This window comes from Lissotriton helveticus, chromosome 9 (assembly GCF_964261635.1).
Source record: "Lissotriton helveticus chromosome 9, aLisHel1.1, whole genome shotgun sequence".
Classification (NCBI taxonomy): domain Eukaryota; kingdom Metazoa; phylum Chordata; class Amphibia; order Caudata; family Salamandridae; genus Lissotriton; species Lissotriton helveticus.
In genome coordinates this window covers 815,010,880-815,026,229 of record NC_136070.1, presented here as the reverse complement: position 1 = coordinate 815,026,229, position 15,350 = coordinate 815,010,880, and the positions used below count along the sequence as shown (strand labels likewise).

General features: G+C 47.0%; 1 pseudogene across 3 annotated transcripts in view; it reads left to right on the top strand.

The window, feature by feature from the left end:
• The window catches only part of LOC144781899 (adenosine receptor A1 pseudogene), a 316,798-nt pseudogene that overhangs the window by 93,473 nt on the left and 207,975 nt on the right, over nt 1–15,350 (top strand). The window contains exon 3 of one of the 3 annotated variants that reach the window (XR_013601089.1): nt 1,044–1,542. The exons of the other annotated variants lie outside the window; for them this stretch is intronic. The product of XR_013601089.1 is annotated as an adenosine receptor A1 pseudogene, transcript variant X7 (transcript). Of the gene's footprint in view, nt 1–1,043; nt 1,543–15,350 lie in introns of those variants that run through there. 3 annotated transcript variants of the gene reach the window in all.

The window sequence follows — 15,350 nt, the reverse complement described above, 5'->3', positions numbered from 1 at the left end:
TAGGGAGTCATTTTCTCTAATTAAAAAAAACAGTTCACTACCTAGCCCCAGTAATTGTTCACATGGAAATTTCCACAAATTAAAAGCACAAAAAAGCTAAAAAGACTGTGATGATCAACGGAAACCAAACAAAGTAATCTTTTCAAGGATCTAATTTGCTGATGCCCACATCCGGGAGTTGCATTAAGCTCTGTGTTTTTTACAACATTAACCACTTGCTACTGCAGATTACCCTGCTGTACTTCCTCATAGTACAGAATTACGTTTGACCCAACCTAAAAAGTGTGCACTGAGCCATGAGACTTGCACAGAAGTGGCCCCAGGTGTTCCATACGCCATGCACATTTAAATATCCACCTCTTTGCTGAAACTCCAAATAGATATCAGCATTGGACTATTAAAGTATACTGAAAAAGGTTCTGTATTTTACCTCTAAGGATGTAATGTACATTCTCTTCTAATGAGTTCTGATAATGCCAATTTATAAGCATAGCAGCCATGCAGAGAATCGAATTTCTGATACTTTTTAAATTCAATGATTAGGAACCCTTTTGAAAAGTGGCGATACTGTCTGATTAATGATATGGTAGCATTGCTGTGAGGTATTGGTAATACCCCATAAAAGTGAAGCAGTCTTGCTCAGAAGGTTTATATTTGTCCCTTTGAAATAATAGAATCATGTTTAGAAGATCTGAAACTTTTGATAGAGTGCTTACAGCTCTCTAAATTGTATGGGTGCTCTATACTCATGGTTTAAATGGTTTAAACACACTCACATGTATTTTTATCGTTTGCAGTGTTTCACAATTATTAAAGATGCCTTATTCACAGTTATAGTAGTATCGAGAGGTAGTGTGCACATTTGTATGTATTAAAGAAACCTATAATTCCTGTGCAATGTAATTCGTGTTTAGTTTAAGTTGCCTGAATTGTAGGCCCAAACTGCAAGATGTTTTGAGTTTCGTTTCTCCTTGGATTGCTCAAGAATTAATTAAATGAATCCTTTTTGTGTTTGAAGACAGTATGTTCTCATCCTACTGCAGGTGCAGGAATTCGACCTCGTTATTCTTAGATTTAAGGAGATACCCGAAATGTCTTTGAAGAAGGTTGGAAGACAAAAAAGAGAGGACGCCTTTCGTGTTTGGCCTATCTGCAACCCAAGGCCACTGAACATTGAATAATTTTAATTAGAGTTTCTGTGATTGTTTTCCTAATGTGCCTTAATGAGGTCGTCGTACTGTATGCAATAGTTCTTATATGATGCCGCAATTGGGGGGGAATGTTTGTGTTCTCTTTATTGCATAACGAAAAAATTAAGTTTTTTAAAAAAAAAATTAGAGCTTCTGTGGAAACCTACCGAACATGTTGCAAATGGAAAAGTTTATCTCATGACGTATTGTGGGTTGAACATTGCCTTTTTGTATGATGCGCAGGGACAGATTCGAGAGGCTTCTGCTTATTTTCGGAAGAGAAGGAACATCCTAGAACGAGCTCCATAGCTTTAAGCTATCAGACCCATTTGACGTGAGTACTTAGGAAGTCAACACGTGCTGACACCTTTGGGATATACTCGGGGAAATAGGTAGGATTTCCATGTAGAGCAGTGTAGGGAAAGATACTTTTCTTTTCTTCTCTAATGAAAAGAGAATTGGACTCAGCTTCCATTCTTTGTTGCATTTTGATGTTGGAGTTCATCATATTATCCAGTATAATGGGTATCTTTCATAGATTCACATGCCTGAATCATTCCCCGTCGTTGGGGTGGGAGTCACCGGTATATAATAACAGTAATGTCATATAGACATATACATACTAATAGGACAGAGGCCTCACATTAGTAACCTATCCAAGTCCTTTTGTAAAAAGGACCAAACTTTGGCCAGGAGCCAATCAGCTACTACCACCCTCTAGAACCTTCCTGGAAGGAGCCCTAGTCCCTCAGATTTTCTACCGCACGTCGTGCTAAGGGAGTCTCCACTGAGCTCTGCTCAGTTTTCTGTTATTTTTGTATTTTTTCCATATTTTTCTCTTCAAAATTACTCTTGTCAGACCCTCCAGCTTTTCGCGATTCCGCGATTCAGAAAATAATCGCGAAATCAGCTGAAGGGCGCGATGACCGCAATATTGACCTTTAGAGCCGCGAAAAAGGTCTCCGCCAGGCAGCAGAAAAGATTGTGACATCTTGCGTATGCGCACACGTCACTACGTGACGCCGTACAGCTCTAATAGCCGCCTGCTTACTCCTGCGGCATTAAGGCATCTGTGTCTCGTTCTTTATCTCTCTCAATATCCCCCCTCCCCCCCCCCCCGCTGTCTCTGGCTCCCATCGCGCTCTTTCCCGTCATGTCTCTCCACTTTCTGTTTCTAGAAGACAGACGGATATAAAGATAAGCATGAACACCATGCACAGGCGGACGAAGTGCTTGACATAGAGAAAGGTACAAATGTAATAGAATGGGAAATACTATAAAGGTCACCAATACGTACGAGGCATATGAATGTCTACGTAACCTCTCGACGCCCCAACTGGGAAGTACAGAGATCACTGCATACCATATGCTCTAGCTGGCTGCAAAGCCCGGTGAATGCACAAAGACACGAAAGTGTTTTGGGTGTTTTATTCGATACCTTGTCTTCGTCTCCTAAAATGAAAAGGACAGGATTTTTTTGCAGTTTAGCATAGTGCGAACTCGTCCCGAAGGTATCAGAGCGCTTTACATGAGCACCAGTTGCGGTGCAGGCGTCAATTTCTCACCAAAGAGCAAATTTCAGTTTTCCCGGTATAGCCGAGTAACACGCCAGTTTTGGGGAAGAAGGTGGGACCCCACGAGGTAAACAACCGTGAAGAAGTGCAGGTTCAGAGTCCCATGAAAACACAAACGAGACTTAACGATTGAGGCAATCCACCCTGCACCAATAACAATCAGTGTCAAACACCAGCTGCCACAACACACGGTATTTACCAGCATAAACAACAATCGTCACTCAAGGGTGCTGCACTGTGGACATAACCCGCGACCTTGGCGTTATTAACACCACGCTCTAACCAACTGATCTAACCGGCCACAATATCTGGAGCCTGAAATCTCTCTTACAGGAAAATCAGGCAATGCACCTCCACCAACTACCATCATTCTGCGCCCTAGGGCGTTTGATGAAGCGGTATCACGCCTCATGGGTCCAGGATTGCAGCAGTGCCCCAGCAGGGGTGCATTCAAGGGCGCTAAATCATTCCAGGGAGAAATAGGGCCCCCTCTCACGAAGTTGGGATTAAAGCTGTGCTTCCGTAGAGTTGCAGGCAGTTTAAACATACCTTTTTTAAAGTGGAATACTCTGCTACAACAGTTTCCAAGGATTTAAGGCTGTAAAAGGATGATTACGAGTAAAGCAAAGTGCCGCAATAATGCCGCTAAATTTCCATTTTTGTGCCGCTAAATTTTCATTTTTGTGCCGCTAAATTTCGAAATCTATGCCGCAATATTCTGGGGGGTCTGTCTTGTGGAGGAGTGCTAGAGCAGCTATGTCTACCACTCTTAAAAAAGGGCTCTTTAGACCCTGTGCCTCGTGTAGTAAGCTGAGACTGCACGTGGATGACAAACATGAAGACTGCCTCTACTGTCTCTATCCTGAACATTCTGCCAAGGATTGTAAGGTCTGCCGCACTTTCTCTGTCAAGTCTTTAAAAGACAGAGAAGGTCGCCTGCTTCTGCGGCTTCAGAGACTAAAGGACAGGGATCAAACAGTCTCCTCAGGTGAGAGCGAGTGTTCCTTCAGGAGCTCACACTCCTCTTCCAAAAGGCCAAGACAGACATCTCCAGGTCCGTCTGAGGTGCCACCTCAAAAGAAGACGCCAAAGTCTTCAGAGGGTCATTCAAAGGCCATGACAGTTAAGACTTCTCTTCAGGAGGCCACCTTCAAGAAGCCTGTGCTGGTGTCTTCTGTCTTGCCTGTGACAGCGTCGACAGTAACCATCCCTACGACGACAGCTTCAACCTTTACCACCTTGTCGACAACTACCTCAGCATCGTCGTCGACGGGTAGGTCGATTTCCTCAATAATTCCTGTCAAAAAAGTGTCGACGATGCCTCCGTCGACGATAGTTTCCGCGTCGACGAAGTCGAAACCATCGTCGTCGACGAAGGTCCCATCGACGTCGACGACAACCTCGTCAACGATATCATCGTCGACGAAGCCATCGACGAAGCCATCGACGTCGACTCCAGCGTCGACGAAGCCGTCGACGAAGCCATCGTCGACGAAGCCGACGACAGCAGCACCAGCGTCGACGAAGCCGTCAACGAAGAAGCCATCCTCGACGACGCTACCGTCGTCGACGACGTACTACAGAGAGGTCTGCTGGGGCTGACAGCATCCCACCGCTGATGACCACCCCGTCGACGGGCCCGTCGATGGAAGAATCTCCTAAGCTGAAGTGTATTTATACACACTTCAAGATGTCAACGCGTACGCTGACGCCAGAGACTACGTCTCCTAGCAAGGTCCAGCCACTGCTGCCGGTCCACTTACTGGAGACTGAGGATTCTGATGATGGTGCCTTGTTCCACACTGCAACAAGTCCTTCACAGCTCAATGTAAAGGTCCAAGAGATTTCGGAATATGAAGACCTTGGTCAGGCAGAAGTGCCATGCCAGGAGGAATATCAACCAGCTCCTCCTCCACAGCCTATGGTGTGCCTCCCGGCCTCAATAGTCACGGACCTTCAATTCCTCATAGCGGACTACAAGCAGCGGTTTCCGCCTACTCCGCCTCCTTCGGTGGTGCCTCAAAATCTTGTGCCACCAGCTCCTCTTCCTCGCCCTAGACCGCCACCGCTGGTCATTCGCCAGGATCCTGTGACTTTGCCTCCTCTGCCGTCTTCTGAAGAAGAAGAGGAGGAAGCAGTAGGAGAAGATGAAGAAGGTCAACAGGAGGAGGGAGAAATACAGGATGACGAGTGGGATGACTATGTCATTGAACGTCCGGCTTCCCCAGACCAGGCTCTGGCGGATTCACCCCCAGAAGATATCGGGGGATTTCATAATGTCGTAGAGAGAGCAGCAACAAGGTTCAAAATAGAGATGACCACGCAACCTCAGGATTGCTTCCTATATGACTTCAAAGAGCCGTTCAAGAAGACGGTTTGGTCAATCCCTATTATCAATTACATCTGGGACCAGGGGGTAAAAATTATGAAAACCCCCTCATCTTTGCAACCAGTGCCGATTAGGCTTGACAAGAAGTATAAGGCCCCAGACTCAGCTCCGGCATGCCTTACAGGCCATTGTTATCACCCAGGCCGCGCAGCGGAAATCCAACAACCCAGCTGCTGCGCTGACTGCGCCTCCGGATAAGGAAGGCCGTAAACTGGATAACATCGGGAAGAGATTCTCGTCGATGTCGGCCCTTACGGTCAGGGCGGCAAACTCGCTAGCGTTTTTAGGGCGTTACAATCGCCAGATGTGGGCGGATGTTGCCCCATATCTAGGCACACTGCCAGAGGAGCAGAAAGAAGAGGTAAAGAAGATCCTCCTTGAGGGAGAGCGGTCCGCCTCGGAAATGATTGACGTGGCGATGGATATCGCCTCAACAGGATTTCGGCAGCTAGCAGGGGCAGCGGTCCTTAGACGCCAGGGATGGCTTAAGTCTACATCCTTCCGGCCGGAGGTACAATCCAAAGTACTGGACATGCCGTTTGACGGAAACCTGCTCTTTGGGGATCATATTGATGAAATGCTGCAGGGTATCAAGAAAGATACGGAGACCGCAAAAGCCTTGGGTACCCTCCAGTATAGAAATACTTCCTTTCGGGGCTCCAGAGGAAGAGGCCAGCAGACAAGAGGTGGCTATCAGGGATACAAATCCTCCTACGGCTCGTCCCAGCAATACAAGCCTCAATTCCAACAGAGGCAGCAACAAGGCAAGTCCTCGTACAATAAGTCGTCCTTTCGAGGGAGAGGAGGAAAGAAGGATACCAGAAGACAATGACTTCTTTCTCCAACAGGCCTCCACTTCTTCTCCACATTACGTAGTTGGAGGAAAGATTTCCAACTTCCTCCACAATTGGAAAAAAATAACGACGGATCGTTGGGTTCTACAACTGGTTCGGTTCGGCCATACTTTGGAGTTCGTGGAAACTCCTCCTTCGAACCCCCCAGGTCCCATGCAGCACAAGAATCTGCATCTCCTTCAAGCGGAACTCTCACTAATGCTCCAGAAAAGAGCCGTAGAAAGAGTTCCCAGAGGTCAGAGGGGGAAAGAATTCTATTCCCGGTTCTTCCTAATACGAAAAAAGGAGAAGAAATGGAGACCTATATTGGATCTAAGGAACCTCAACAGATACCTCAAGAAACAATCGTTCCGTATGGTATCCATTCAGGAGGTGTTACAGCTACTCAATTCCAAAGATTTCATGGTGTCCTTAGAGCTCCAGGACGCCTATTTTCACATACTCATCCATAAAAGTCACCGCCAATACCTAAGGTTTGTAGTGGCGGGCAGACACTACCAATTCAGAGTGTTGCCATTTGGCCTAAAGTTGGCGCCACGCATCTTTACAAAATGCCTATCTCCAGTGGCAGCATACCTTCGCCAGCACCATCACCTGGTATTCCCTTACTTGGACGATTGGCTCATCAAGTCTCCTACTCTAGAAGGCGTAAGCGGATCTTCCAATGCTTGTCTGCAGCTCTTCGAGAGCCTGGGGCTTACGCTCAACCAGGAAAAGTCAGTATTGCAGCCCTCTCAACGCCTCACTTTCCTGGGAGCAACTCTGGACATGCATCAGGAGAAGGCCTTCCCATCAGAGCGTCAGGTCAAACTGAGGTCTCTTGCGGCCCACATTCAGGTCAAGAAGACCATCAAGGTGCGACTCTTCAAGTCATTACTAGGAATGATGTCCTCCAATATCCTCCTAATACCACACTGCCGCCTCTGTATGGGTCCCTTACAGGAGGCGTTATCCTCTCAGTGGATCCAGTGTACGGGATCCTTCGACGATCTTATCAGGATCACTCCGTCCATGGTGAAGGCCCTGCACTGTCAAAGCAGAGCATTTCAAGATGGATCTCTGCGGCCATTGCCTTCTGCCATCAGCAGGCGGGACATCCTCTGCCCTCCAAGGTTCGGGCACATTCTACTAGAGCGGTTTGCACCTCCATGGCGGTCTTTTCTGGGGTGCCCATTGTCGACATTTGCAGAGCGGCGAAATGGAAGACACCACATACGTTCACCAAGCACTACTGCTTGGATTCAGAACTTATGAAGGATGCAGCAGTGGGTCAGGCGGTGCTCCGTCATCTATTTCATTAGGGGTGAGCCTTCTTCCTTTCATCCCACCTTTCCTATTACCTAATTGCACATTTCTTATCCTGCTACTGTTTGCAGTTTATTGCGTTGCACTATTGATAAGTTGTTATCAAGTGTCTTACATGCTATATTATGCGAAATGTGCTGCCTATTGCTTGCTACTCTGATTCAGGCATGTGAATCTATGAAACATACCCATAATACTGGATAAGAAATGCGTTACTTACCTGTAACTGCAGTTATCCAGTATTGGTATCTTTCATAGATTCACATGCAACCCACCCGCCTCCCCTGGAAGGGCTCACCTTGGTTCTCTCAGTAGGTACTACTTAGCACTGTGCTTACGAAAATCTGAGGGACTAGGGCTCCTTCCAGGAAGGTTCTAGAGGGTGGTAGTAGCTGATTGGCTCCTGGCCAAAGTTTGGTCCTTTTTACAAAAGGACTTGGATAGGTTACTAATTTGAGGCCTCTGGCCTATTAGTATGTATATGTCTATATGACATTACTGTTATTATATACCGGTGACTCCCACCCCGACGATGGGGAATGATTCAGGCATGTGAATCTATGAAAGATACCAATACTGGATAACTGCAGTTACAGGTAAGTAACGCATTTCTTATGCCTTTTGTGCCCAATGAATTATATGTATAGATTCTGCTCTGTACTGATTTTTATATATCTGTATACTCTGATATTGTGGGGTGTTTATATTCAATTATTTTTGGCCTTATAATAAATCCACAAAACTGAAATTCTGAGTCAGTGGTCCTTTAAAAGCATGATTAAATTAAAAGTATAATCTTGCCTTGTTTTGCTCCCCTCAAACACTTTTAGCAGCTATAAAAAGACCATCTGATTTGACTTTAGGAGGGAAGACAAGGAGTATAATTTAGCGTAATCAAATGGTAGCAGAGGATGGTTTAATTGTGTGATGTCTTGCGAAGTTGGAATGCAAGTTGAGTGAGTGTGGGTTTATCGGTTTACTGGTCCGGACATGTGCGGATCAGGAGCTTTGGTTAGCGGACTCAAGAGAAGTCCAAGATCCCGGGATAGTTTTGTATTTGTAATTGCCTGATCAATACTGTAGGTGTCATGAAGCGCTAGTGACGATTCACTTGTGACAGGGAACATTGTGTGAATGCGGGAGTGTGTTATGGGTAGAAAGCCTCAGGTGCCGGGGGTGGACTACGGCGATTGAGTGACCAACGCAGGTCGGGTGTTGGACTTGGCCCTGCTTGTAGGGTCATCCTGAAACGTTTTGCCTTCCCCCTAACCTTTTTGCTGTTGTGGAATTGGTGGCTGTAGGATGTTGGACACTTTAGTGCTGGTTAGCAGTGCAAAGTGTGTGTGCTTTCTGCCTCCCATGGGCTTACATTAGGAATACCCCCCATGGGAGAGAAAATGTAAGCCATGTTTGGTATGTGGGTGAACTGCAAACATTAAATGCTGTGCAAGGGTGGGCGCAGCTTCATTTGTAATGTTGGAGAAATGTCACTTTTAGAAGTCACCATTCTGTCTGCTTTGTGCCTGCCTGCCTGAAGTGGGTTGCAGGTCAAGTGCTCGAAGTGACCAAGGCTGGTTCCGCCCCCTGGGGTATGTCCGTCTCACACACCCCCAGCTTTTGGAGAGAAGCCTGGCAGACAGGGTGCTCTACACCTCCCCCAAAACCAGTTGGGACCGGTTTCCCCAGGGAGCCTTCTAGAAGGTTCTGACCCTTTCTGGTAGGTGGGATGAGGGGTGTATATATATATATATATAGAGGAACTGAGACTCCATGTGGGTTGTTGTGCGTGGACTTGAGTGAGAGGGGACACCCCGCCAGCAGGTACCGCCGCAAGGGCCTGTGTGCTTGCCCCTGTGCCCATCTATACCCCTCTGCTGTCCACCGGGCCAGTCAGAGCCCTTTACCGGAGTGAAGACTGCTGTGCCAGGAGGAGTGCCACGTTATGGGGGTTAACTGTTCCGAGGAACTGCTGTCCTGTAAAGATGAGTGCCCACTGCCTGCTGATCTTGCCCAGCATTGCCGGCCTGCTCTCCTGCCCTAGCGCCTCATGAGCGCTACACTTTGTTTGCCTGCACTCCCAGGGATAAGGAGCGTGTGCGCTGCTTGATGGTGTGGGACCCTGACTGCATTCCTGGGACCTAGCGCCTCGTGAGCGCTATATTCAAATTGCCAGAAGAAGGGCTGTCGCCTTCAGCGCTGTGCTGACAGAGAGCTACCACTGGATGCTGCATTCTGCATTTCTGCACCACATTCTGACTTCCCAGGAGGTGAGGAGCGTGTGCGTCCCTGCAGCGATGTGCTGCCGAAGTGCCACGAGGAAATCCCAGCATGTGGGGTTCCCCCTGCCTGCTTGGGGAAGAGCAGGTGCCCACGCCTCATTGGTGCCAGGTCCTGAGTGCTTTGTAAAGCAGCGGGAGCCCACCCCGTGTGTGTGCCTCTTGTTGGATGCCTTAACTAAGCGGGAGCCTACCCCGCGCTTATGCATGCTTGAAGGCGGGTGCCCACCCTGCACCCGTGATTTCCTGTAAGCGGGAGCCTACCCCACGCTTGGACGCACTTCAGAACTGCCCAGAATCACCGCCGCGGCCGAGCCGCAGAGAGAGGAGCGCCCGAGAGAAGTGGGCGGAAGACAGGCACCCGCACCTTCATGAGGTAAGCGGTGCCTGCAGGGCACACTGTCAGTTCCTGAGGTCCCCGAGGGCCCAGGAAAGGGCCGTGACGCCATTTCCTGGTCCTGCCAGGCAACTGCCCCAGGTGGCAGTGGGCAGCTGCCTTTCATCCCTTTTCCGGAGTAGGGCTCCAGCACGGACCAGGACACAGTGCCCTGGGGGCTACACAGCAGCGGCTCAGTTGCGGGCCGCTGCAACGGTTTCTTTTCTGTGGGGCATAAGTCGCCCTTTAGAACCCCCGGGAGGGAGGACCTCAACTTTCCCCCAGACTGGACAGTGTTGCGTCACAGCTGTACCGCAGTTGCGGCAGCTGCAACGATTGGGCTTTTTTTATTCCAGAGCCCCCGGGAAAGGGGGTGCTCCAATGGATCCGGGGCTGACTTACCTTTACACAATTGCCACGCCGGGCAGTGGGCAGTTGCGATGATTAGGCATTTATTGTAGATGGTACTATGTGTGCCCTGCTCTGCTAATGGTATGCATAAGGTTTTTTCATGCCTAACGATGATGCCTTCATGCTTGTGATTCCTACCTGGTCTGAGGTGACTTATGAATATGGGGGATGATGCCTAATGTTTTCCCCGACTGCCTACACTGCTGGGTCTATGCCTAATGTGAGTTATGTCTAGAGATATGCATTCCTGCTCATAAGAGTCTCCATAACTGTCATGTTTGAGGCCTGCATTTTATGCCCTATGCTAAGGTGATTAGACCTAATGTTCTGCCCTGAGGTTCGCATTGATGAGATGCCCCATGTACTTATGTTGGTGCACTTACACTGATGATTTGGATGCAGATTATGTTTTATACTTTATGCCATTTAAGCATAATGCGATGTGTATGCCTAAGGTTGATGCCTGATGTTCTTTTTCCCCCAAGGCTTACCTTGTTGGTGTTTTGCGTGATGTGCTTATGCCTCCTCGGATTTAAGTCAATGTGATCTATACTAATGGGATTTATGCTTACAGGTTCTATGCCTGTCCTACCAGGGCTATGCCTAATGTAATGTGTTGTCCATGCCCTGATGATGACTACTGCAGATGTTCCTCCTTATGTTTCATGCTAAAGTGATTTACCCCCACATGTTTATGCCGGAGCCGATGTGGCTTATCCTGATGGCAACATTGCTGACCTCATTATTTAACCAGTAGGAAATGGTTAGTTTACATTTACTGTTTTGTCTAAGGTGATGACGCTCATTTCTTTTACCCGATAGGTACGGGCTGTGATCCATTTAGTGCTTATAGACTCTTGTTTATTCTTAGACTTGTGATGGTTCTAGCAGCGGCATGATTGGCCCTGCCTTGTAAATAGTCCCCCTGTGAATTGCTACCCGGTGCCGGCTGGCACGCTGGATATGTACCTATGTTTGCATTCTAATGTGTTTTTATAATACACAAGTTATTTCCATGCAACCTGGTGTGAAGTCTCTTTTTGTAGTGTGCCTGGTGTGTCGCTTGTGAGTGCCTGCGCAGATGCTTTATACAATCCTCCGGAGTTTAGCCCACCCGCTCCGCACCACGCTACCCCGTTTCTAACAGGAGGTCACAGTGATTGAATGTTCTTGTGAGTGTGTTCTATCGATCTGTTAGAGGACGGACAATTACTTGTTTTTTGTGACTGTAAGTTATTGTGACAGAGTTAAGAGCAGTTACTGTGTTTAATAGCTTTTGGATATATAGTTAATTGTTAGTACGAATGTGTGAGCGAGTGTACAAGGTGAAATTATAAAGGAGAGTGAGTCTCTGCAAAGAGGGAGCAATGACGTCAGAGTGCGCTGCGCTGGGATTGGTCGGTTGGTGTAACGCCGCGCTGGGATTGGTGGAAGTTTGTCCAAAACTGAACAGTGAAAATTGGGTTACCTTTAATTGATTGTAACAATGAGATGTTTTAAGGTGTTGCAAGATTTGTGTAGGGGCGACACAGGGGTGGTGACTCGGGTAGGAGAAGAAGCTCCACCAGAGGATACCCAGGCACATTATATGGCAACAATGTAGGACTTCATACCATAATGTGGCTTTAAAATTGGCATAAAATTAGAGAAAAAGAGGGAGAATTGGCGTTCCCTCATTATGGGTCATTTCGTATGGAGGTGCTTTACCAGCTGAGAGGAGTGATGTCTCCTCTGAAACCTCCGCCAAGACTCACACAATTTGAGGCATTAGATGCATGAATGACGGCAGCAATGGCAAAAAGGAGAGAAGCTTCACAGGGAAGAATTAAGAAAGCAATAAAGGCATATCAGGATGCCAGGTGGGACGCACAGTTGAAGAGATGGAGAGTAGATACTATAGAGGGAGAACGATTGTATCCACTTTGGAAGCTAGAAGGAGGGTCTGGAGGGAAAAGTAAGACAGAAGAGGACAGTGATACAGATGACAGTTTTCTAAAAAAGATTGCTATCAGAACGTCCTCCACCTTGTGACTCTTGGTTAGAGGCCGGGAAGACGCAGCACATAGGGAAAGTCTTAGCAGCAGGACAAATGGGATCAGAGGACCAGACAACAGGAGTAAGAGGGAGTATTTCAGTGGTAACTAGAATTCTAGGAGGATCTGGAGGGATAGGGTACACAGATCATGAGACAGGAGCAATTGCATGTACCATGCGGTTACCAGAATCTCTCACAGTACCAGTTACCATTGGACCTGTGGTTTTGATATATAACCCTAGAGAGAGAACCAGGGAAAGTCAACAGCAAACAAGAGAAGGGGAAGAGACTATATCTGGAGGGAGTCTTATAATGAGTGGAACAGGGTTGGCTCAGGTACCAGTGGAAGCTAGTACCCCACTGCCAACTACAGCTGATCCGTCGAGGATGGACAGTGGGTCGTAACCAAGATGAACAGGAATTTTGGCAAACTCTAGGTCAGAGATCAGAATGTGGGTTCCGCCAGTGAGGGAGTCAAAGATACGGAAGGACAAAATGGGGATGAGACGAGAAGCGCCTAGGGTACTGTTTGATCCACAGAATTTGTGTGCGGGTAACCACAGGAGAAGTCGAAGTTGTGAGAGAGAATGTCGCCCAGTTATGAGAATAGAGGAGAGTGATGGTCCAAGGAGAACACAAAGTTGTGACAGGGAGGAATAAGGAAGTAAAAGAGGTCAGAGAAGCTTACAAGTCGCAATGAAGGCACCATTGTTAGATGTGGTAAGATTAAATGCAGAAATGGATAGAAGGGAATCTACCATTGGACAGAATTGAAACATATGATCCAGGCTAGTTGTTATTTGTAGCTAACTATGTCACTAGAAAGGCAAAGCAAGCGCAGGAAGCATTGATACAATTGGCACGTAGGTATGAGGTGGATTTGACAAAATGAAATTGTTGCAGGGAAGCTGCAGATTAAATTATACTGATAAAGACTTAGAAGAAAAGCGTATTACAGGATTAAAGGCACAAATTAGAGAATTGGTGATAGCGATGCGACCGTGGAGAGAATTAGACAAATGGGAAGAGAGGTGGGCCAGAAAGAAAAGTGCTAAGAAAGTGATAGAAGATACTCCACCTCTGGGTGGAGGGACGGGACATGTAGGACATTTCCCTCTGAGAGAAGTGCAAAATGGGGGGTCTGTACATGTGCCATGGAGCGGAGGTGATTTGGCAGCGTTCACTAATGATTTTCCTCGGCTGAGGGAAAAACCTGCCGAATGGTATAAACAAATAGACCGGTTTATCAAGAATTCGAAGGTCTTATGGATTGATTTGGAATACTTTGTTTGATATAGTGGTCCCGGGTAATTTGTGGACGGCATGTACATTTGCCATTGAGTGGACCTCTGCAGAACCAGCTAGAGATTCAGTGACTCATGGTCCTTCACCCGAGGTAATAAAGAAATATGAGCAGGTGATTAAATGGTTACAATCTAAAGTAGCTCCACAGACTGTTGATTGGCTTAAAATCGATCAGACTTTTAAACAGCATAGTGAATTAGACACTATTGAGCAAAAGGATATAGGACAGTTTGTCTCGAAGTTTGTGCTGAGATTGAAATCGAATATTAGTGTAATGATACAGCACCACCTGATATGCTGGCAGAATAAGTCGGTGGACGAGATTCTGTTCTGTCCGAAATACTGCAGTGAGCAAGTAGAGGCGGCACAAAAGAAAGTGAAAGACAAGTTGATGTTGGTGCAGTTGAGGAATGCCGAAAGGCCCGATCTGATGCAAGGGGTTGGAGGAGCGATGGGTCGAGGAAGAGGAAATGGCAGGGAAATGGGTCAACTTATGGTAATCCAACCTGGACGGGGAAGAGGAAGGGGAATGGATGCAGGTACAGGAGGTGATTGGGTGGCGAATCAAAAGAAGGTCACTGCTTGTCATTATTGTCACAAAATCGGGCATTGGAAGCCCGAGTGTCGATTACATCTGGCAAATCAATTGCAATATGAGGGAGAGGGACAGATGTCTGAGGGTTTGAACGTCGTGACTAGACCTAGTTCCATGTATGGAAGAGGTTGTGAGTCACACATGCAGATACCTCAGCCTCCGAGAATACTAATAAATAATCAAGTATATCATCAGATGCCATATTTTGAAATACAAGACAGATTTGACCAAACTCAAGATCCTCAGGAGTGTCAGAGGGGGGTGCAAGAGGAATGCACTTTAGGTGCAGCCCTTGAAGTAGATCAGAATGGACCATTTGTAGATGCAGAGGTGAATGGACATCCTGTTACCTTTTTGTTAGATAGTGAAGCTGCGCGCTCCACAGTAAGGACAGAAGTGGTCCCAGATTTATCCCTTTCAGGACAATCGATTCAAGTGGTGGGAGTTACCAATCAGAGAATGACTAACCCATTAACAGACCAGTTACCTGTGAGAATTGGACCGTTCCGAGATAGACATCAAATTGTGGTGTGCGATTCAAGCCCAGTCTGTCTATTGGGACGAGACCTTTTGTGTAAGCTAAACTGTACCATATCTTGCACTCCAAGAGGTGTGGAGCTGCAAACCTGTGATGATGATGCTGATTTCATAATGCCCAATATGAGCTTGTGCACAGAATTGTTTGTGGTTCTTACGACAGAGGACTTACCACATGATTTGAGGGACTTGGTTTCCCCAAAAGAGTGGGATTTCACAGGTGAGGAGATAGGATTGATTCGAGGGGTTGAACCTGTTAAGTTAGAAATAAAACCAAATTCTGTATTTCCACAAACTCCACAGTATAAATTGACTCCAGAAACTGTGGCTGGAATATGACCTGTAATCAAGTTTATGATTGCACAAGGCATTCTAAAGGAGATAAGAAGAAGTCCCTGCAATTCACCAATAATGGGACTGCAGAAGCCTAGTGGCCAGTACAGAATAGTGCAGGACTTACGCAGGGTTAATTAAATCTTGATCCCATGTTGTCCTGTGGTACC